Source organism: Salvelinus namaycush, chromosome 17 (assembly GCF_016432855.1).
Source record: "Salvelinus namaycush isolate Seneca chromosome 17, SaNama_1.0, whole genome shotgun sequence".
NCBI lineage: Eukaryota > Metazoa > Chordata > Actinopteri > Salmoniformes > Salmonidae > Salvelinus > Salvelinus namaycush.
In genome coordinates, this window is record NC_052323.1 from 8,556,884 (window position 1) to 8,581,642 (window position 24,759).

Consider the following 24,759-nt stretch of genomic DNA (forward strand, 5'->3'; position numbering starts at 1 on the left):
GTAAAAAGCACTCCAAGTCACTAGTCAGGAATCCTGCAAACAGTGAAGGGTTAGCAGGATTGGGAATTGCAGACATACCAAAAGGAGGATCTATTTAGTGATACAGTAATTACTTATGAATTAACTGTAATTAGGGGTACTTGTAAATAGGTGCTGGTTGTTTATTCAGGGTTTATTATTTGGCTTCCTCATCGGTCTCATAATATTTTTCAGCTCAATTTTACAAATGAGTGTTAAATCAGTCATTTGAGTTTGTTCACAAATCTAATCCATTTAAATATCTCAACCTGTAAATATATGAAAGATAAACATTGAAACAGTTGTAAGTACTATGTAACAATGTGTTCCAAATTGTTATTACCTGCAAAAACTAGATTGAATTACTACTATATGAAGGCATAGGGACATACTGTAAAGTGTAAAAAACACTTACTGTAAAAATTCCTCCTCTAACATAAGTGCTCCTCTTGTCACGTTTTAAAGGTACAGTGTCTTTATTTTACTAACTCAAGAAGGTTGTCTTATTCACCACTAACATTCTTAACATCACTGTCGCTTTAAACGATTTTGGACTCAAAACCAGTCGAGATTTGGATCATTTGTATCAAACGAGACAAACTTTTAACCATGTCCGCCAGTGCCAAGAGGAGCCTATCCATCTTGGCATTTAAAATGGCCCTCCCTGTCGTCTGCGGTTTTAAGTTCCCAAAGCCACTGATCCTGGTTCTGGACTGCCTATATATCTCTCTTTGAAAGCAAACAGTTTGAGCCTCCTGCTGCTTTGTATTTAAGGCTGGCCCTACATCTAGGTTTAAAACCTGCTTCTTAAATGACCATCATAACTTTCCAAATCCGTTGTAGCCAGTCGGGGGGCATCTCCATTTGTTTTGCCTAAGGTCTTGCGTCCTCTAAGTGTAAATCAAACGATAAATACTATCAACGCATTTGTTCCTCGTTATCCTCCCCTCTTAGTTTCTAAATTCAGAATAGTTTCCATGCAGTTCAAAGCAAAATTCCTGGCCGGTTCTAAATATAAACTGCGGAGGACCAACGGTACAGTGATACCCATATTTCATGGTCAAAGTCGCTGACGCATAGGGGGACTTTTTATGAAGCTACCCCATAGTCTTCATGAATTTGAACAATATCCATTTGTCATTGCTGATTATTATTTTGCTTCTAAAGGAGAGTGCAATATCATCGGTGACCAAGTTCAGAAATTATATATATATAATTTTTGTTCATGTTGTAACTTGCACTACTTTATGCTATTGTCATGACATATCTTGTTGCAGTTGTATGAGAGGAAGAAAGAGTGTAGTGCTGGTGAATTATTTTCAGAGAAGTGAAATAAATAATATTTCAGTGTGAGGGCCAAATGACTACTAACTGACCCTGGCAGAATAAATAAACTGCCATGTTTGGCCTTGCAGTGCTGTGAGTGATACTCTGATGGCAGCCAATACCTGCTGGGACAGAGAGACCGTCCCCGTCATTAGCAAATACACGCCACGTACTCCAACCACAAAGGCTAGCTGCAAAGCTCAGCTATTCTAGGAACCTTAGTCTCCATAGCCTCAAACGAAAGCTGTTTTAACATTCCTGGCTTAGAATATTGTGTTCCAACTAGGAATGCATTATCAGGTAATGCAACTGCTTGTGGGTGCCAAAGAGCTCCATGTCTTATTGGCTGATGATGTCTATGACTCAATTACAAATTGAAAATCACAGATTGAAAACTACACGCTACTAATTATTGCTGGGAATTTGCCAGAGACCTCACAATACGATACTATCAGGATACTTTGGTGCCAATACGATATGTATTGTCACGACTTCCACCGAAGGTGGCTCCTCTCCCTGTTCGGGCGGCGCTCGGCGGTCGTCGTCGCTGGCCTACTAGCTGCCACCAATCCCTTTTCCTTTTCTTTTGGTTATGTCTGTTTTGTGTATCACCTGGTTTCACTTTGGTTAATTAGGGGGGTTATTTAATTCAACATTTCCTTTGGGGGTTTGTGCGGGATTATTTTCGTTGAACTGTCAGTGAGGTTGGGGTGAGTTTTATTTCGCACATGTTCTACGGGGGGTTTTCCCTGGACTGTGTCTGAGTGGGGGATTTATCCAGTGTATTTTACTGTAGCCCTGAGTCCTGTTGGTTTTCTTTTGAGCTTGTGAAAATAAAACGCCCTTTCTTTGGAACTCGGTTCTCCTGCGCCTGATTCTACACCCACATCTCCTTGAGGAGATCTGACATGTATTGCGATTCACACGATTCTCATGATTCTATATGTATCGCAATTCTATACTGTGATTTTTTTGCGATTCAATGTTCCCAACATATTACTCACCATACTGCTACGAGACAAGAGAAAGCTATGAAAAAATATGTTTTGAACAGTCATGGAAATGGACGTGTTGAAAACAAATTGGCTCCCTATTTAAAAATAAGATTGACAACAAGCTATGACGCAAAAATAATAATGTGATATTGTCAAAACGATACGATACGATATACCGTCAAAAATAATATCCCGATATGTAACTGTATAGATTTTTTTCCCCCATCAATACTACTAATCATGATCTCAGTTATTAATATTTTTATAGTACGTCATATCCGAACAACATCATGTATGGTTTTTCAATTTAGATAGCACTTTTTTGGAATATTTTCTCTCCTAAGGTATGTTTACTTCAATTGTTCTCACTCTAACATTCCTTATACAACGGGTGGGTCTAATCCTGAATGCTGATGGTTAAAACTGCATACCACCGGCTAAATCTATGACATTAAAATGCCTATTTACTCTGTTCCATCTAACTGCGCAATCCACTGTCTCATCAGCCCAGCCAGGCTATTTATAAACTTGATCTCCACTATAAAAAGCATCTAGACATTATCTCACATTTCTTTTAGACTAAAATGTAGTTTTCAACAGCGGAGATTTGTATAAACGTTGCTGTCTGTCTCTCCGACATTTGCAACATTGTTTCAATATTCAAATTCGATCTCCAGCTTTCGCACAGTAATGAACGTGTCGGGAGTCGGGACGAGACGAACAGACAGGCAGCGTTTGTCAGACAGTTAAAATCATGAATCAGCTGGCATAACTTTTATGGATATATACAAAGAAATGTAAATTGAAAAAAGGTCAAACGAAGTGCAGCTACTTTGCAGTCTTTCCAGCTTTAGTTTGAAGTGACTGTGTTAGCTGTGTTGTTGGCTAGCTCCTCTGAACAACAACGTCCTGACGAGTGAGCATATTTTCTAAGCCAAGCGAAATCACACCTCATTAGGTCATTGTTATTAATGTATCTAAATAATGTCACTAGAAAACAGTTTAAGCAAATGCAAATGCAGCTAATTTTCTGTTATTCTGGGTGCACTTTTTGACATAACCGTCAGTTAGCCTTAGTTGGCTAGCTAGCAAGCAAGGGATAAAAACGTTGCCAGACAGTATGGCAATGAAACATTTTGGACGAACGACTGGGTCGCGTCCATAGATATAGAACAAAAAGACTGAACGACTGGGTTGCGTCTCTGGCAACCGAACCGATAGAACGAACGACCAGCCGGCTTGGGTAGCAACCCTAGATTTGTGTCGGGACAATATCTTGTGAAAGGATTAAATAGTATGAATAAATTCATCAAAATAACGTTTTAAATGAAAATATGTCAATCATTATTTGAACATGTTGGTAATTTGTTGTATAAAAGTGATAATGCCCTCAAAGCCGGTGTTTGGAGGATATATTGGCATGGTTTGCTGGCCCTCTGTCACGTCTGCTCCTGCTCCTCCCCTCTGGCGTATGACGTCGCCAGAGTACTAACCACCGGTCCTGGGATTCATCATTAAGCACACCTGGCACTCATCATTAAGCGCACCTGTGTTTCATTATGATTCACACCTGGACTCAATTACCTTCATCATTTCTTTCCCTTTATATGTCACTCTCTCAGGTTCACTCACCAGTTGGTACTGTTCTTCTGTATCGGCGTTCTGCCATATTTTTGTGTCGTGTTCTTGGTTCTGTTGTTTTATTAAAACGTTTCACCTGCACTTGCTTCCGACTCACCAACCCGTCATTATACCCTCGACTTCATCTCGGGCCTAACAGCACCCATGCCAATATATCCTTCAAACACCGGCTTTGAGGGCATTATCATTTAACTATACCATGGCATTGTTGAATTCTCCTTTCTGATTGTCTTGAAGGGCATTCTGGAGTGTGTATTATTTTCCTAAAACACACAGTATATTTGCACGGTAAGAATTCAATTTCTAAATGTTTTGTTTGAGCTGCGTTTTAAAACAAAAGTCAAATTGAAAACAGTATTGGTAATGTTGAATTTTCATAATAGCAAAATAGAACTGTTACCACGGCAACACACAATCATTATTTTCCATAGAACGCATAGCCCCTCGTTGATTATCCCTTACATATTGTGTGGACTAAATAAATTGTCCCAAAATGTTATGTAGGCCTATTTAAACATTTTCTTTCTACCAATATGTTTTGTACATTATATTAAGTCAGAGCACCTATAAATTGACTTGAACAAACAATAAATCAACCTGACAAAATAAACCCAAATCTCAATATTTTAGCGATATATCCTTTTGTGGGACGCTGGCAAACAGTCAGCCATCAACGGTCTGATATCTGGAAGTGGAAACAGGTATTTCGAAACTATCTACAGTATGCCATCCTACAGCTGCCGCACTGGCTAAAATTACCTCGATGCAGCGTTTCCAAAGACCAGATTGGATTTTGCTTCACTGTAATTTTCTGCCATATTTTTCCACAAATGTGTGTGAAAGGTTATTGACAATTGATATCCCTGGTCTTTCTAGTCGATTATCTTATTAGGAGCAGCTAGCGTCACGTGTAGGAAGGAGTTTGTTGTTAGCAAGCTTACTAGTAGTTCTTCGAGGTTGGCCTCCAAGACATATTGCATTCACACATGGCCATGAGTATTGGACTTCTCATGGTTTATAGCCAAGTGTTACAGTTTGTATTTCCTCACAAACAGTATCTGAATAGATCAGTTAAAAGGGCTAGTGTGGAGGGTAGTGTGAACTCTACTCTAAAGGGGAGAGCCACAGGTTCTTAATGCTTAACAAGTCAAAAAAAACTTGACATTGAGTCAAGGAGAGAAGTGTGTTGTTTAAGGGAACAAAAGCCCTGATAGTAAATCAAACATAGTATGATGCAATGACATTCAACAGAGTGTTTTGTGTCTAATTTGTGTCAAAGAAAATACCAACATTTTCAGGGGTCCAACGTTATACCAAGCGTCCCTTTACCCATGCATTTGCATGTACAGTACGCTACATAGGCAGGTAGAGTATAATTACAGTGTATTGTTACATATTGATATTTGAAACTGTTATAGCTGTATATAATTGACCATTTCAAGATAACTGAGTGATCCAAAGCAATACAGTAAATCTTCAGGCAAGAAGCAATTTGTGAAGTATCCTGCATTTTTGTATTTATTTGATAATTACATTGTGCCATATAGATTCAAATAAAAAATTATGTAGATATAATAAGATATTACAAATGGTCTAGTATGAAAACATGTCTTGGTTTGCAGTTTGTTGTAAGGCACATACTGTACATTAGCCATATAAACATCAATGGAACTAGGCCTCTGATTGTATGTTGTGACATGGCAATCTTATAGTCATATTTTTTTACAACCATTCTATACTATAGTTGTGAGAATGGAACAGATTTACTAAAGTGACATAGTTGTTGGCCTATATATTTTCTGCCGTAAAGTATCCAGCCTGTGACTCAGTGGCATGGCGCGAATTCCAGAGGTTAATGTAAATTATAAGGAATCTGCAACTCTCGAGATTTTAAAATCCAAGGGATTAAAGGTTCAAGTTCCAGCTGACACTCAAAAGGATTACTCACTGTCCAGCCCTAAGTGGTATTGCATTTCCCCAGTATTTTCATTTTGAGAGGAACCCTCAGTTCAGACACTGAGCTAGTGGCCAGCCGATGTCCGGGATCCCCGCGGTTGATGATTTTACGATGGTTGTTAATATAAAAGCTCAATGTTAATACAGGGTGTTTTGTATAACACCAGAATCTCACCAGCTTAACATATAACTATACAACTTCTTTCTCAGCTAAAGTGAGCCATGATTTTTGGGAAGCAGCTCAAACGCTAACAATGCATCTAAAGTTGGAACGTTGAACATAAGGCTATGAAGTCTCTGGGAACCAAGGCCTTGCTTTTGTAAAACTGGCACATGGCCACACAATGAGCATGCTCTTCTGAACGACTTTAAAAATGCTCCTCAGAAATACTCCTTTGGGTGGCACTTTTGTCCTGCTTGCCTTTGAGGACTCTTAAGTGTTTCATGTGTTAAGTGTCAAAACATTTGAAGTGTTAAGTGTTAAAACAGACTAAAAAAAATTCTTGAAAGAATAGAAACTAACAAATCTCTCCTCGTGGCTGGACCCATGCCAAGCGGATGACCTGCACCTCAGTCAAGGTTACTTTCCATGTCATTACAGGGGTTGTTCATTGATTGCTGTCCTTCCTCAGAGGCCATCCCCTTCATCCCCTTTTGTGCCATGTCTCCATTAACAAAGTTAACCCGGTTATACTCTGACCTCGTCCCACTCCCGCTGACCTGGGGAGACAGCCATGCTTACCTGTGCAAAAAGTGCCACGATAGGTCATCATTATCAAATTAATCACACCAGTCGAATGGAGTGCTCAGATTCTGCTTTACTTCAGACACACGCACAAGTACGCGCGCACGCACACACACACACACACACACACACACTGTATGAGCCTGCACGAACAGAAAAAAACATAGTCTTTCTACTTCCCCAGATAAAAAATCTGAAAGCCACCGTTAATATCACAATAACATTAACTCAATAAGAATTTGCTCAAACATGAAATATAGCTACAGTATTCTCCCACAAAAGCTGAGTCAAAAGAACTTACATTTACCTGAATTACAGTCGTCTTTGCTTAGGAAAGATATTCGTCAGCGTACAGAGCCTTCAGAAAGTATTCACATGCCTTGACTTTTTCCATATTTTGTTGTGTTACAAAGTGGGATTGAAATTGATTGAATTTTCATTTTTTTGTCAACGATTTACACAAAATACTCTGTCATGTCAATGTGGAAGAACAATTATAACATTTGTAAAACATTCATGAAAAATAAAACACAAATATATCTTGATTAGATAAGTATTCAATCTCCTGAGGCAATACTTGTTAGAATCAACTTTGGCAGCGTTTACAGCTGTGTCTTTCTGGGTAAGTCTCTAAGAGCTTTCCACACCTGGACCGTGAAATATTTGTCCATAATCTTTTCAGAATTCTTCAAGCTCTGTCAAATTGGTTGTTGATCATTGCTAGACAACCCATTTCAGTTTTTGCCATAGATTTACAAGCAGATTTTAGTCGAAACTGCAACTCCAGTGTAGATTTGGCCTGTTGTCCTGCTGAAAGGTGCATTCATCTCCCAGTGTCTGGTGGAAAGCAGACTGAACTAGATTTTCCAATAGGAGTTTGCCTGTGCTTAGCTCCATTCCGTTTCTTTTTTATCCTGAAAAACTCCCCAGTCCTTAATGATTACAAGCACACCATTGGCTGGCCCTCACTACATATTCGTCGCCAAACCCACTGGCTCCAGGTCATCTATAAGTCTATGCTAGGTAAAGCCCCGCCTTATCTCAGCTCACTGGTCACCATAGCAACACCCACCCGTAGTACGTGCTCCAGCAGGTATATTTCACTGGTCACCCCCAAAGCCAACACCTCCTTTGGCCACCTTTCCTTCCAGTTCTCTGCTGCTAATGACTGGAACTCTCCCTCTCTAACTTTAAGCATCAGCTGTCAGAGCAGCTTAGCGATCACTGTACCTGTACATAGCCAATCTGTAAATAGCACACCCAACTACCTCATCCCCTATTGTTACTTATCCTCTTGCTCTTTTGCACAACAGTATCTCTACTTGCACATCATCATCTGCACATCTATCACTCCAGTGTTAATGCTAACTTGTAATTATTTTGCCTCCATGGCCTATTTATTGCCTTACTTCCCTACTCTGCTACATTTGCACACACTGTACATAGATTTTTCTATTGTGTTATTGACTGTATGTTTGTTTATGTGTAACTCTGTGTTGTTGTTTTGTTGCACTGCTTTGCTTTATCTTAGCCAGGTCGCAGTTGTAAATGAGAACTTCTCAACTGGCCTACCTGGTTAAATAAAGGTGAAATAAGTTTTTTATAAAAAAACATAACTTCATGCAGCCACCCCTATGCTTGAAAATATGGAGAGTGGTACTCAGTAATGTGTTGTATTAGATTTGCCCCAAACATAACACTTTGTATTCAGAACAAAACGTTAATTGCTTTGCCACATTTTTTGCAGTATTACTTTTTGCAAACAGGGTGCATGTTTTGGAATATTTTTATTCTGTACAGGCTTCCTTCTTTTTTCTCTGTCAGTTAGGTTAGTATTGTGGAGTAACTACAATGTTGTTGATCCGTCCTCAGTTTTCTCCTATCACAAACATTCACATCTGTAACAGTTTTAAAGTCACCATTGGCCTCGTGGTGAAATACTTGAGCGGTTTCCTTCTTCCCCGGCAACTGAGTTAGGAAGGATGTATCTTTGTAGTAACTGGGTCAATTGATACACCTTCCAAAGTGTAATAAAAAACTTTACAACCATGGTGTTCTTTTGTCACTGAAGCTTATATATCTAATAACCAGACTATGATCCACATCAAGTGGGTAGACAAATAATGTAAGTATGTTATGCAGCAAAACACAACTATCCTTTTTTTAGGATGCAAACCTGTAATATGAACTGTTGATCCATCCCGTTCTGATCTAATGAGATGGATGTAGGATTTTCTATGGCCTAGAATCAAGGCCTTTCCCAGTCATGAAGGACCAGTCTAGGCCCCTCTTGGTTCTCATTGGCTAAGACTGAACTCAAGTTAGGGGTTATATGTCAGACTCTCCAATATCACTTTGCCCATGGTATACCCCAGAGGTTGTAAATAAACCCCTTTTAATGGTGATATAACTTGCATCATTATTATCAGGCTGTGTAACTCATAGCTGAATGGTTCAGACTGAGCATTTTTCCCCATTTATTTACGGAGAGCAATTTCCGTTTTATAACAGGTAGCGTCCATTTATTTACAGTAGTGTGTTGATTCATTATTGCTTTCTTCAGTGGAAATACAGAATATGTATAAAAGTGCCAAATACACCAAAAACGAAATAAAGCAGATTTAGTCTACTTAACCATGTTAATCATTACTGAAACATGCAAACTACAAACATTTAACCAGTTAAAGATAATGAATACATGACAACTAGATACAAATATTGTATTACAAATAATTCATACAAAAGCCAAGAGTTTGCTATAAAATGAGTACAAACAAAGTGAGTGTTTGTGTGCATGTGTGTGTATTATGGTGTGTATTATAATTTCCCATAATAAAATTTATCCCCATTCCCAAATCAAATACCTTCATCGATACCCAAAAATGAAATCATAATATGTATTTTTTCTCCAATCTGGCAACCCTCGTAAAATTCGACATAGTCTTGTATAAAATGCATTATGAAAGAAATGGTGTAATGTAGGCTCCACAAAATATGAAATGACCAAATCATGTAGGCCTACTGTTGCCTAAATGAAAAAAGGGCCTTTCTGACTACAAGTGCACCAGTATCCCAAAGTATTAAGTGAAAACAAGCATAGAACGCAGTATTGCCATTAATAATTTAAAAAAACAATGTAAGGCTACTATCATATTGTAATTATTTTGGTAACAACCTGGTTGATTAGTAATATTGGGTTGTTAACACGTTTGTTTTTTTATATAAATAAATGTGGGACACAAAACAAAGGCATTGTAGAACACCATTGCCCATCATACATTGCTCTAATTACTTTCAAAAGATTGTTCCAAAGTTTGCCCCCGAAACATGTATTTTCCTATGAATGAAGTCGCACAAAAATGTGTTTATTTTCCTGCGAATTAAGTCACACATTTGTATTTCTCTTTTCACACCAAATTAACCACACAAAAATGCAGAAAAACGCACAGAATCTGCTGAAATACTTTTTGTACATATTTGCACAAATTGAGTGTGAGATTGTGTTGTTTGATTTAATATAATGCAATAAAATGACTTATCATTGACAACACATTTTTCATGCGTTTATTATATTTGCTGTACTGTGCATTGAATTGGGTGGATGGCTTACATTACAGGTACTTGGAATAAAATATGCTTTGAAATACAAATGTATATTATTAAGCGACATAAATTACGTAGCATTAGGATTATTAGCATTAGCATTACTAGAATATTTATTACCGGTATGTCATTATTATTAATATTATTATTTCTTGCATTAATAATATTATTAATAATATAAAGATCATTAATATGCATGTTGTGTACATGACCTCATTTATCTGAAGTAAATATAGCTGGAACACTGCCATATCTTGAACACCACCCTACCCCTCTGTTGATGGAGGGAATTGGAGTAACAAGAGAAAAGGACAAACAGACTGCGGTCTCAACAGCATAAAATTGCCAGATTGATTAACTTGTCTGTCAGCTTGAGCTAGATGACAATAAACTCCATACCTCAGGGAACTTATTGAGAGATGACATGTCAAAGACACAAGGGAGAAGACACACACACACACACACACAATAAAAAACCCGTCAAAGTGAGCTGTCGTGGTGAAGGGTGAACAACACTCCCACTGTATTCCCCATGGATGTATACTAGAGTCTGGTATTGGTGCTCGGCTTCATTTAAACGATTCTCTCCGTAATTGAAAAGGAAACTCCAGGGCGCGTTTGGCCAGTTAATCCATTTAAGATCATTATGTGCATTGTCAATTGGCTTGACTCAGCTGCAGCGGCAGGAAACAATGGAGGGGTCTCAAGAGTGCGTAGATCCAAATCCCTTCCGGGTCAGAGGTTAATGAATGATTATTTCTCACACTGTGGGATACCAGTCCAAAGGCCATGGTCCTAATCCCTAGGGTCCCCATAGCACAGACGATATAATAGGTACATATCACAGACCACACAGCCATTAATGATGTTCTACAACGATATGAGGACGTTTAATGACGTATGGTTTTCACCTCCACCCCAATAACGCCACCCTATTCTTACCTAGAAAATATAAAAAATGAAGCATTACATTTCAGTACTGAATGAAAGAACAAACTTCATCGGATAGGTTTCACATTTTTCAGCATCAGTTACAAATAATACAGGATTTCCATCCAACTCACTTTTCATTCGGAGATCTCTTAGATTCCCAAACTGGCTGCTTGATCACACTTTATGGTCCTGTCACTTTCACCACTGTGGAGGGTGTTTTAAATAAGGTAACTTGGCACAGGAGTATATGAGGATACAGAGGGGGATTATCACAGGAAGGGGCCACAGTGGTGGATCAGATTCGGGCAAGTCTCAGGGCTGGGGAGGAGGGGGTAGCTCTGTACTACAGTGCAGCTCCCTGTATGTGCCACTGGGGGCCTGCTATTAAAACTGAGTCAAGTGTGATTCATGTCGAGGATATGCTTGTGGCTCACCCAGCCCCCACAGCTGACAGACAGACACACAGAAAGACAGAGAGAGAGAGAGAGAGAGCGCGAGAGTGAGAGAGACACACTTGTATATACGTACACACATAAATACACTGTAGAAACCATGCACTTATCCATATTTACTTCTAATGGGTTTCAGGTTAGACCATCATTCTTTTGAGCAATGGTTTTTATCACTTTAACTAACTGTCAAAATACTGTACACTGTGCACACTAAATTCTGTAGGACATGTAATGGTGCTATATATCCCAATAGTATGAGAGTAAAGCTTGAAGGTGTGAAGTGTATCAGAGAAAGGAGAAATAAGGAAGTGTGTTAATCAGCAACTGAAATAGCACAGTACTCATTCCTTATGTTCTCACACTGAAATGAATAATGGCTTCCCATGTTACATTGTGCCATTTTTACTCGTGACGTTAGACCTGCAGCGTCAGAAAATGATGTGACAGAAGAGAAATTGGCCACGGGCGATTGAATTTCAATGCTTCTGTTTGAAGTCGGAGGGCCTTCCTGTTCAAATCCTGTATGAGCCATTTGTTTATGTCCTCCTGGTCTCTAAATCACTTATCGCATCAAAGAGCACCATTCTGTCCCATACAACAATGGGGGTCATGCCAGCATGAAAACATGACAAGGATACAGACAAAGAAAATGCTTTCCTCTCTTGAGGTGATGACAATTGGTGTACCCAGATGTATGTCATTTTAACATTACAGAGAAAAAAAAGTCTGAGAGTACTCAGGAGTATTTAATGCCATAGCTCCTCACTATTTCAATATTGCTTAATAATTTGACATTTTTTGGAAGTAGTACAGTATGTAGGAAATGGTTCGCTGAAATCAACATCTACTGTATGCTCTGAGCTAATTTACTGGTGTGCGTGGTTGGGTAGGTTACTTTCTAAATGTAATCCGTTACAGTCACTAGTTACCTGTCCAAAATTGTAATCAGTAAAATAACTTTAGGATAACCCAAACTCAGTAACGTAATCTGATTACATTCCGTTACTTTTAGATTACTTTCCCCTTAACAGGCATTAGAAGAAGACAAAAATGTATGTTACCAATTGAATGATAAATCAATGTTAAAGTTTACATAGCTGGCCATATATGGATGTTAATTTTTACTTTAAGGGTTGGTTATGTAGGTTTATTCTAACCCATCACTTTCTACCAGATATAATAATATGATTAAATTATATCTTTACATTAAAAACCAAAGTGTATCAGAATTCCAGTCATTTCAACAAATGTTATACCCCTTGATCTTCAAGAATAGGACTTGGAAATATGGAAGTATAGATTAGCCATATTATTTTATCTGAACATGACCCCAAAACGAAAGACTTATTAGCCAGCCCTACTCTGTTGTTTATGGTTTTGTTGTCATGGAGGACTGATTGGGCTCATTGATTCGAGTTCAAAAATAAATGCTGCGCAAATGGAATGGCATGCTTTGAGCACTACTGAAAAGTGCTATTTACATGTGAAAATGAAATGCCATATGCTGCATTTGCAATAGGCCTATTGTCTACCTTTTTTTTGTGACACTTTGACATCTTGATAATATGAAGCTGTTTCAGGGCAAATCCACCGATGAAACAATAACAAAACAGGTGCCCCGCCTCTGTTTTGGTAAAAAGCTGAGGGATGGGCCTGGAGAAATGTAACCACTCTCAGATTAATAGATAGAGCTATGGATGCAAGGACTGACCATCCATGATATCAACAGTATTGTTTTAACCATGTTATGAGGCAATACAGTGTTTGTTTACATTTCAAATGTTTACAAACATTGGAGCAAAACAAGCTTATATTGTGGGTTCTCATGGAGTGTGACAGTTGAACTAAGCTCATGAGGAATTTACAAGTTCTTCAAGAATCATTGAATCTACTACCGGTCAAAGGTTTTAGAACACCTACTCATTCAAAGGTTTTTCTTTATTTGTACTATTTTCGACATTGTAGAATAATAGTGAAGACATCACAACTAAACTCAGCATAAAAATAAATGTCCTCTCACTGACAACTGTGTTTATTTTCAGCAAACTTAACATGTGTAAGTATTTGTATGAACAAAACAAGATTCAACAACAGACATAAACTGAACAAGTTCTACAGACATGTGACTAACAGAAATTGAATAATGTGTCCCTGAACAAAGGGGCGGTCAAAATCAAAAGTAACAGTCTGTATCTGGTGTGGCCACCAGCTGCATTAAGTACTGCAGTGCATCTCCTCCTCATGGACTGCACCAGATTTGCCAGTTCTTGCTATGAGATGTTACCCCACTCTTCCACCAAGGCACCTGCAAATTCCCGGACATTTCTGGGGGGAATGGCCCTAGCCCTCACCCTCCGATCCAACAGGTCCCAGATGTGCTCAATGGGATTGAGGTACAGGCTCTTCGCTGGCCATGCCCGAACACTGACATTCCTGTCTTGCAAGAAATCACGCACAGAACGAGCAGTATGGCTGGTGGCATTGTCATGCTGGAGAGTCATGTCAGGATGAGCCTTTAGGAAGGGTACCACATGAGGGAGGAGGATGTCTTCCCTGTAACGCACAGCGTTGAGATTGCCTGCAATGACAACAAGGTCAGTCCGATGATGCTGTGACACATCGCCCCAGACCATGACGGACCCTCCACCTCCAAATCGATCCCGCTCCAGAGTACAGGCCTCAGTGTAACGCTCATTCCTTCTAAGATAAATGCAAATCCGACCATCACCCCAGGTGAGACAAAACTGCGACTCGTCAGTGAAGAGCACTTTTTGCCAGTCCTGTCTGGTCCAGCGACAGTGGGTTTGTGCCCATAGGCGACGTTGTTGCCGGTGATGCCTGGTGAGGACCTGCCTTACAACAGGCCTAAAAGGCCTCAGTCCATTCTCTCTCAGCCTATTGTGGACAGTCTGAGCACTGAAGGAGGGATTGTTTCATTCCTGGTATAACTCGGGCAGTTGTTGTTGCCAACTTGTACCTGTCCCGCAGGTGTGATGTTCAGATGTACCGATCCTGTGCAGGTGTTGTTACACGTGGTCTGCCATTGCGAGGACGATCAGCGGTCTGTGCTGTCTTAGGCGTTTCACAGTACGGACATTGCAATTTATTGCCCTGGCCACATCTGCAGTCCTCATGCCTCCTTGAAGCATGCCTAAGGCATGTTCACGCAGATGAGCAGGGACTTTCTTTTTGTGTTTTTCAGAGTCAGTAGAAAGGCCTCTTTAGTGTCCTTAGTTTTCATAACTGTGACCTTAATTGCCTACCGTCTGTAAGCTGTTAGTGTCTTAACGACCGTTCCACAGGTGCATGTTCATTAATTGTTTATGGTCCATTGAACAAGCATGGGAAACAGTGCTTAAACCCTTTACAATACAGATCTGTGAAGTTATTTGGATTTTTACAAATTATCTTTGAAAGACAGGGGTCTGAAAAAGGGACATTTCTTTTTTTGCTGAGCTTATGAAATAACACAATCATGTAGTAACCAAAAAAGTGTTAAACAAATCAAAATATATTTTTTATTTGAGATTCTTTAAATAGCCACCCTTTACCTTGATGACAGCTTCGCATTCTCTCAACCAGCTTCATGAGGTAGTCACCTGGCATGCATTTCAATTAACAGGTCTGCCTTCTTAAAAGTTAATTTGTGGAATTTCTTTACTTCTTAATTAATGCGTTTTAGCCAATCACTTATGTTGTGACAAGGTAGGGGGATATACAGAAGATAGCCCTATTTGGTAAAATAGCCTCTACACAGCATGTAGGTGTGTTGGGTCATGGTCCTGTTGAAAAACAAATGATAGTCCCACTAAGCCCAAACCAGATGGGATGGCGTATCACTGCAGAATGCTGTGGTAGCCATGCTGGTTAAGTCTGAATAAATCGAAAAAAATTCTAAATAAATAATTCTAATAATAAATAATTCTAAATAAATCACACCAGCAAAGCACCCCCACACCACAACACCTCCTCCTCCATGCCTTACGGTGGGAAATACACATAGGGAGATCATCCGTTCACCCACACCGCGTCTCACAAAGAAACGGCGGTTAGTATCAAAAATCTCAAATTTGGACTTCAGACCAAAGGACAAATTTCCACTGGTCTAGTGTCCATTGCTGGTGTTTCTTGGCCGAAGCAAGTCTCTTCTTTTTATTGGTGTCCTTTAGTAGTGGTTTCATTGCAGCAATTCGACCATGAAGGCCTAATTCACACAGTCTCCTCTGAACAGTTGATGTTGAGATATGTGTGTTACTTGAACTCAGTGAAGCATTTATTTGGGCTGCAATTTCTGAGGCTGGTTACTCTAAAGAACTTATCATCTGCAGCAGAGGTAACTCTGGGTCTTCTATTCCTGTGGTGGTCCTCATGAGAGCCAGTTTCATCATAGCACTTGATGGTTTTTGCGACTGCACTCGAAAAAACTTTCAAAGTTCTTGAAATGTTTTGTAATGATGGACTGTCATTTCTCTTTGCTTATTTGAGCTGTTCTTGCCATAATATGGATTTGGTCTTTTACCAATAAGGAGTGTGATGGAGTGCTGCATCAAGTGTAGATATCAATAATAAGTGATATCCGTATCGCCGTAGACTACACCACTGCTGTCATCCTTACCTCCAAGCGTTTATTCAAATTGGATCATCTTTGAATGCCGACAGCAGTCGTACCATTAGAAGACATAGCTTGGACTGTAGCCTACAAAAGCCTATTCCTGCTCTTTTCCCGCGATCGATCAAATACATTTGGTGAGTTATCAGGTCTCTGACTTGTGGTCAGACTCGTTCAGGTGGAACAAACTTAAACTTGCACCTTTTTTCAAGGCTGATTTGAATTTCATTGAGAAAACAGAAAAGTGTCAACAACAAAAAAAAATACGCAAACATCCTTTCTGAATTTAAAAGTAATCCTTGAAGTAATCATCTAGTTTTGCAAAAGTATCTGTAATCTTATTACAATATTTTTGGTGGTAAGGTAACAGATTACAGTTACCGTTTTTTTGTAATCCTTTACATCCCGTTACTCCCTAACCCTGCTGGTGTGCTACAGAAAATCTTCAGAGCCCCAACTAATTCTGTCTTCCACTCAGTATGGTGACGGAAAGTGATGGATGAGAGGAGAGAGAGCAGTGACTTGATCAATTTGAAGAAGGTGGGGGGGGGGGGGGGGGGGGGAGCCTGTGCCATCTGAAGCACTGTGTAGAGAGTGACCGAGTGTGGACTTGGTTTAACAACTCCTCCAAAAAAAAGGCATGTTTTTTAGTCAGGTAGCCTCCACAGAAAATGTTTATGCAAACAACTCATAACCCCAATCAATGCACCAGTCTCTCTTTGAAGGTTTTCGACAAACTGACAAACTAGGATATTTGGCGCAGTGTTTCACTTTGGCAGCAGCCTTCATTTTAGATATATCACAAGGACAACCTGTAGTACCTTTACCTCTAACACCGCCTCTACATTGGGTTTATCCATTTCCATTGGTCCAATTTGTCCGTAGAGATTCAACAAAAAACAGCCCAGCAGCGGAACGTTCCCAGGAATACAATCGATTTTCCATATGTTTCGGGGGAGACAAAGTGACAGGCTAAATAGTTTCACAAGCCTTTCTATAAACAGTCATTGCCGAATCACAGAGGAAAAGGCCAGAGTAATTCTGCCCCTTCTCAGCTATCAACACATCGTAGGAAGCCAACGCACGGCTGACGTCAGGGAGGGATGCTCTCCACTCCCCCGTAAATATACTTTGTCACAACCATAACGTCCCTCGAGCCTGATAGGCATAAATGTAAGGGAACAGGAAACTCGCAAGGTAGACTAACGCCCTACTACTCCTATTCTAAAAGACCTGAAAGAGATTGTGTGGGTGAGACCCAAGGCCAACAATGTGCCTACATTCCCATTCCCATACCCACATCCTGTCTGGAAATGGCACCATCCTCAATCTCTTCCTTTTTTTCTGCAAAATGGCTACATTTTGGTGGCAGAAAAGGGTCCATTAGATGAGGGCCGGTAAACAATAGTGGGCACAAAGTTCGTGCGAGTGTTAGGAGTTTATGGCTTCAAAACTCTATGACTGGTCCCCATAGACTTCTGCTAAATGACTAGTAGCTTTTATTTTTGCTTTGTTCCTGAATAGATAGCCCAGATATACTCCAGAAGAAGTTTAACAAATATTAAAGAAAAACGCTGTTAGGATTACACCCTGTTGTGAATATGTTATGCACCCCCATAGACTTGCTCATTTGCTAACCACACCTTGCTCTTGTTGGTGATCAAAGTGAAAATTAAGACATATCAAACATCCTAGTATATGATGACTTAATTGCATGAGGAATAATTCCCTTCATATTAATAGCAATATTCACACAGTTATGGCACATGCATTAATTTACCACGATGACATTAGTCTGATTGCCTGCATTTCAAGCAAATGTGCTGGGGCAGCAGACCAGAGAGGACCCCCTCCCTCTGGCGCCTAATGAAAAAGGCATAAGCAGGCGTTGAGAAGGTCAGGCGCCGGGCTGACAGTAAACCTGCATGTCTCTCCCTCTCCCCTGACAGCTTTTGATGCGTCAGGGGTCATCGGCTCCATCGTGAAGGTGTGAGGAGGGGGCAGCTAGAACGGGATGGGCCTATTTGGCTCTCTCTGGCTGGCAACAGCACGTCTCTCTTTGCTGGAGGCTACTCCCCTCCCTCCCTCCTTCTCCTCCTGCACCCTCGCCACCCTGCCATCCTTGTCACATCTAGTGTGGCGGCCGTCACCTTGCTTTCCGCCACGTCCCAAGGCTCCCGCCAGGTGTTCTGGCTCCCCCATAATGAAACATAAAGGGCAGTGGGACGAGGCGCGTGGAGCCAAATTGAATCGGGCCTCTCCTTTTGTGCTGCATTAAGAACTCAATTAAACGCCAGGCAGCATCTGCTGCTGCACTGGCAGGCAGTCAGGCACACCTCACTCACTTACTCGCTCCTCTGTGCGAGTGTGTGTGCGTGCTCGCGCAATGGATAAGGTGTAATCTTTGACAGTATAATCAGTCCTAACATTCTTCAAGGTGACAACTGTCCTTCGGTTTACTCTCCTTCGGTTTTGGGGGATAAAAGGATGCATAATCCTGTAGATGGGATGGAGTTTAGCATTGCTGCACATTGTCTTTCTCAGACAGCCATTGTTTGTATTGATAAGTAAGACTTTCTGAGAGGAGTATAGGGCTATGGGTAACACGGACATATGGGGTGGGGGGGATGGGGGGGGGGCGAGACAGAGAGAGCGAGAGTGAGAGAGAACTGTTCATCCCAGACTGGGACTTCATCCATCATTGGAATCAGTGTGTGCTGTAATTACTGTGTCAAATAGATGGGACGATGCCTTTGAGGAAAGTGTGTGTATGCGCACGCGTGTGAGTGGGGGAGGGGGGGACCTTATCTTCATAATCATCTCCACTTCCAGATCGCTCCTACCTCCACTGTCATCTGTCATACATAGCTGTGCTGTCAACTGGTGCTGTCATGCATTGCCAACATCAGGGTATCATGAGAGAAGAAGTCTTAACTCTTTCAATGGCACAGCCCTTTGAGGAGGACAGGATCCAACCATTCTAAGGACATAATGTAGGAATGCAGCAATTCATAGAATGATGGGAGTAATGCTAACAAACCTATCAGGCTAGCTCAGATTGACCGTAGTTTCCTAATATAGAGCCCGGAAGAGTGCTACTGTACAATGGCTTGCAAAAGTATTCATCTCCCTTGGCGTAAATTACAACCTGTAATTTAAATGGATTTCTATTTGGATTTCATGTAATGGACATACACAAAATAGTCCAAATTGGTGAAGTGAAATGAAAAAAAGAACTTTGTTCAATAAATATATATATTTCTTTTAAACGGAAAAGTGGTGTGTGTATTCACCCCCTTTGCTATAAAGCCCCTAAATAAGATCTGGTGCAACAAATTACCTTCAGAAGTCACATAATTAGTTAAATAAAGTCCACCTGTGTGCAATCTAAGTGTCAGATGATCTGTCACATAATCTCAGTATATATACACCTGTTCTGAAAGGCCCCAGAGTCTGCAACACCACTAAGCAAGGGGCACCACCAAGCAAGCGGCAGGATATTTAAACAGGTCAGGGACAAAGTTGTGGAGAAGTACAGATCAGGGTTGGGTTATAAAAAAAATATCCCAAACTTTGAACATCCCACGGAGCACCATTAAATCCATTATTATAAAATGGAAAGAATATGGCACCACAACAACCTGCCAAGTGAGGGCTGCCCACCAAAGCTCACGGACCAGGCAAGGAGGACATTGATCAGAGCGGCAACAAAGAGACCAAAGATAACCCTGAAGGAGCTGCAAAATCCACAGTGGAGATTGGAGTATCTGTCCATAGGATCACTTTAAGCCGTACAGTCCACAGTGCTGTGCTTTACGGAAGAGTGGCCAGAAAAAAGCCATTGCTTAAAGAAAAAAGTAAGCAAATACTTTTGGTGTTCGCCAAAAGGCATGGGAGAGACTCCCCAAACATACGGAAGAAGGTACTCTGGTCAAATGAGACTAAAATTGTTTCAGTTTTCCAGAGATTTGAGACTGGGACGGAGGTTCATCTTTCAGCAGGACAATGACCCTAAGCATACTGCTAAAGCAACACTCGAGTGGTTTAAGGGGAAACATTTAAATGTCTTGGAATGGCCTAGTCAAAGCCCAGACCTCAATCCAATTGAGAATCTGTGGTATGACTTAAAGATTGCTGTCCTCCAGTGGAACCCATCCAACTTGAAGGAGCTGGAGCAGTTTTGCCTTGAATAATGGGCAAAAATCCCAGTGGCTAGATGTGCCAAGATAATAGAGACATGCCCCAAGAAACTTGCAGCTGTAATTGCTGCAAAAGGTGGCTCTACAAAGTATTGACTTTCGGGGTTGAATAGTTATGCACGCTCAAGTTTTCAGTTTTTTTGTCGTATTTCTTGCTTGTTTCACAATAAAAAATATTTTGCATCTTCAAAGTCGAAGGCATATTGTGTAAATCAAATGATACAACCCCCCCAAAAAATATTTTTTAATTACAGGTTGTAAGGTAACAAAATAGGAAAAATGCCATGGGGGGTGACTACTTTCGCAAGCCACTGTATGTCGACTTGCTAAGGCACAGGTCAATCCCCTTATATGACATGAAAGTGAAGCCATTTCCTCAGTCAGTCATACAAACAAAAAAGCTCCAATTAAATTGTACTTAATTCAGAGATTAGCTGCTTGCTGGTCATACAAGAACTCTGACCAGATAATGGCAGCTGCTCCATATTCAAAACATGCATGTGGGGAGGTAGGGCTAATTCTCCAGAGCTCCGGCCCTGTCCTCTCGCTTGAGAAGTTATCTGAAAAATGAGGAGCGTGTCCTGCAGCCATATGGCTCTCCTGGAGCCGTGTCGAGGAGAGAAGCGGAGCACGTAAAGACGTGGAAATAGCGTTAGCTCCTTGACTGCCCGACGGTGGCAATCAAAGCACTGGCAAAAAAAATCTGGGCTGGTCACCTCGGTATTGTGACAGGTCACGATGGGGAAACAATTTGATCTGTTGGCGAGCAGGGGCTTCCACTGCTTGAAATTAGAAAAACATTGGTTGATAACACAGTATACAATAAAATTATAACACATTACAATACTTTAAAATGCATTAGTATATACATTTACAAACATATTTACAACTAACTATGTTATAGCAGGTTTGATACATCTGAAGTGATACCCTCTGAGATGCAACCTACTTCTGTGCTTTCAGCACAGCTTTCCCCTTCATTTGAATGGCAACACGGCTACTCTCATGGGCTATTAGAGAAATGTAACATTTGGTGCCATATGCTTGCAGGTTGTTTGGGAATAGCGATCATCCGGCCTTATCGTGGCTCATTGTAACTTACATTTTGCCAGTTAATTGCCATTGTGACATCGATATTAGGGGAGCAAACTGCAGATGCCAGGATCATGACAAGTTGAGAAATGGCCCTTGGAGAGAAAACAATAGCGTTGAACTGGGAAGATCATTAAACAGTAGAACCTGGATATATCTGGTAAACAGGGATAGTTGCCTTTGGTAAATATGAACATTCCACAGTTCATCTGTAGTAGTAACAAAGTCAAACCATTTCTTGAAGCATTGCTGTTCTGCATACTGATACTGTTGTGCTTTCTCATAAGGCAAAGGAAATGAGGACATACAGGATTAACTTGATGACAGTGCTGCAGCCAATATCAAATAATAAGTGTATAAAACTATCACACTTGCAGGGCCATTTTGAACCTATGGACATGTGGTCATTTTGAACAAACAGACATTTGGTCAAAGCAGGTGACATGAGGAGAGAACGTGTGTGTGTGTGTGTGTGTGTGTTGTGTATTTGCTGCCACAAAACAAAGCGAGCCCTGGTCCAGAAAGCCTTGGGGCTATTTATAGGAGGAAGCAGGCTGACTGGCAGACTTCTCTTAATCAGCATGCTACAAGAGGTAATTTAAAGACGCTTTGCCGCTGACAAGAATTAAATTGTGTTTTGATTTTCTCATTAGCCTAATCTCAAGTGGGCCTCGTTATTGTGTAATTTTCCCGCGTTGACACGACATCTCGTTTTGGGAGCTGACAGCCGTATGCCACCGTTTTGGGGACAGGAGAGGGGTGGGGGGGGGGGGGGGGGGGCTCCCTCCGAGGTGCTGGTTGGCTGTTCTCTTCATCCCCCCGTCGGCTGATGCGAGGACGGTCGACACTAGATGACTCCGGGGGGTTTTGTGGAAGAGGGCTGGAGGGGGTAGGGGCTGGTTGGGTTTGCAAACACTGTGCAAATGAATCTTTCAATGTCACTGTTGTCGGAGGGCTCATTTTAGCAGCCAAGATAATTCACTCCTCAGGGTGTGTGTTAGGCTCTCTCTCTCCTTGGAGGGCTCTGTTGCAGCGCAGGTAAAGTAGCGTACTCTCCCCTGGTCCCAGGATGTTAAGGGAGTGAATCAGGAAAGCATTTTTTCCTTTTGTTTGAACAGAAGTGGCTTTGCTGCGGAGTACATGCATGATTCAACAGAAGGCAAATTGCAGTCCCACCACTAAAAAAACAAATTATCAAAACAGTTATGTCTCCAAACTTAGGACATTTATTTACATCATGAATCAAATCAAATTGTATTGATACACTACATATACAAAATTACGTGGACACCCCATCAAATTAGTGGATTTGGCTATTTCAGCCACACCCCTTGCGACAGATGTATAAAATGGAGCACAAAGCCATGCAATTTCCAAAGGAAAACATTGGCAGTAGAATGGCCTTTCTGAAGAGCTAATTGACTTTCAACGTGGCATTGCCATGGGATGCCACCTTTCCAACAACTTTGTTCGTCAAATTTCTGCCCAGCTAGAGCTGCCCTGGTCAACTATAAGTGCTGTTGTTGTGAAGTGGAATCGTCTAGGAGTAACAACGGCTCAGCCACGAAGTGGTAGGACACACAAGCTCACAGAATGAGACTGCCAAGTGCTGAAGAGCATAGCATGTTAAAATTGTCTTAACTGCTTCTGTAAGCAACGTCATCACAAGAACTGTTTGTCGGGAGCTTCATGAATTGGGTTTCCATGGCCGAGCAGCCGCACACAAGGCTAAGATCACCATGCGCACTGCCAAGCGTCGGCTGGAGGGGTGTAAAGCTCGCTGCCATTGGACTCTGGAAGAGTGGAAACACGTTCTCTGGAGTGATGAATCACGCTTCACCATCTGGAAGTCCGACGGACGAATCTGGGTTTGGTGGACGCCAGGAGAACGCAACCTGCTCCAAAGTATAGTGGCAACTGTAAAGTTTGGTGGAGGAGAAATAATAATCTGGGGCCTTTTTCATGGTTCGTGCTAGGCCCCTCAGTTCCAGTGAAGGGATATCTTAACTCACAGCATACAATGACATTCTAGACGATTCTGTACTTCCAACCTTGTGGCAACAGTTCTGGAAAGGCCCTTTCCTGATTCAGCATGACAATGCCCCCATGCATAAAGCTAGGCCCATACAGAAATGGTTTGTCAAGTTCGGTGTGGATGAACTTGACTGGCCTGCGCAAATTCCTGACCTCATCCCCATCAAACACCTTTGGGATGAATTGGAGCGGCGACTGCGAGCCAGGCCTAATCGCTCAACATCAGTGCCCGACCTCACTAATGCTCTTTGGGCTGAATGGAAGCAGGTCCCTACAGCAATGTTCCAAAATCTAGTGGAAAGCCTTCCCAGAAGAGTGGAGGCTGTTATAGCAGCAAAGGGGGGACCAACTCCACATTAATATCCATGATTTTGGAATGAGAAGTTTGACGAGGAGGTGTTCATATACTTTTGGTCATGTAGTGTATGTTCTAATTCAATCCAAGGCAATAACAAACAAAATGTAAAATTAATATAGTACAAAGTCATTGTTCATTCACCTATTTCTATTATTTTAAAATAAAGCAATTCATATTTGTTAAACTTTTTTAACACTATTATTTCAATGGAACATTGCGTTGTTCTATTATTACGTTGAAAGATACTGATCTAATTAGAAAACGTGATCAGTATGCTATCGCACCCTTTGAGATAACTACCAAAACACACACATTAAAAGACTGTAGAAGAATTGTGCCTTAAGCCACACCCCTACAAATATCATCAGGTGATGGGATTGCACACCTCTCCAGCCTGGCCACATGGTGAGTAGTGTGTCTGCAAACATTTTGGAGAAGATGAGTGAGCAAGTTGGTAAATCTTCATGTATTTTTAGGAAGTGCCACTACCGAACATCTAATATATCAATAAATATGTAAAGTATGATTTTGTGACTAAAATATATGTTTACTGGTATGTGCATCTGTCCAAATGAAAGATAGCCAGCCATATGTTAGCTGTGGGGATTCTATAAAGTCTGAAATAAGTCAAAACAAATCCACACCGATACGGTCACAACCAAAACAATTGAAACCATAGAGATACAGTGGGGTCTGAAATGATTGACATCCTTGCTAAAGATAAGCAAAAATTATTATATAAAATACATAATTCAAATAATGAGTTATGGAAGAAGACAGGTTTGTGTCATCAATGAC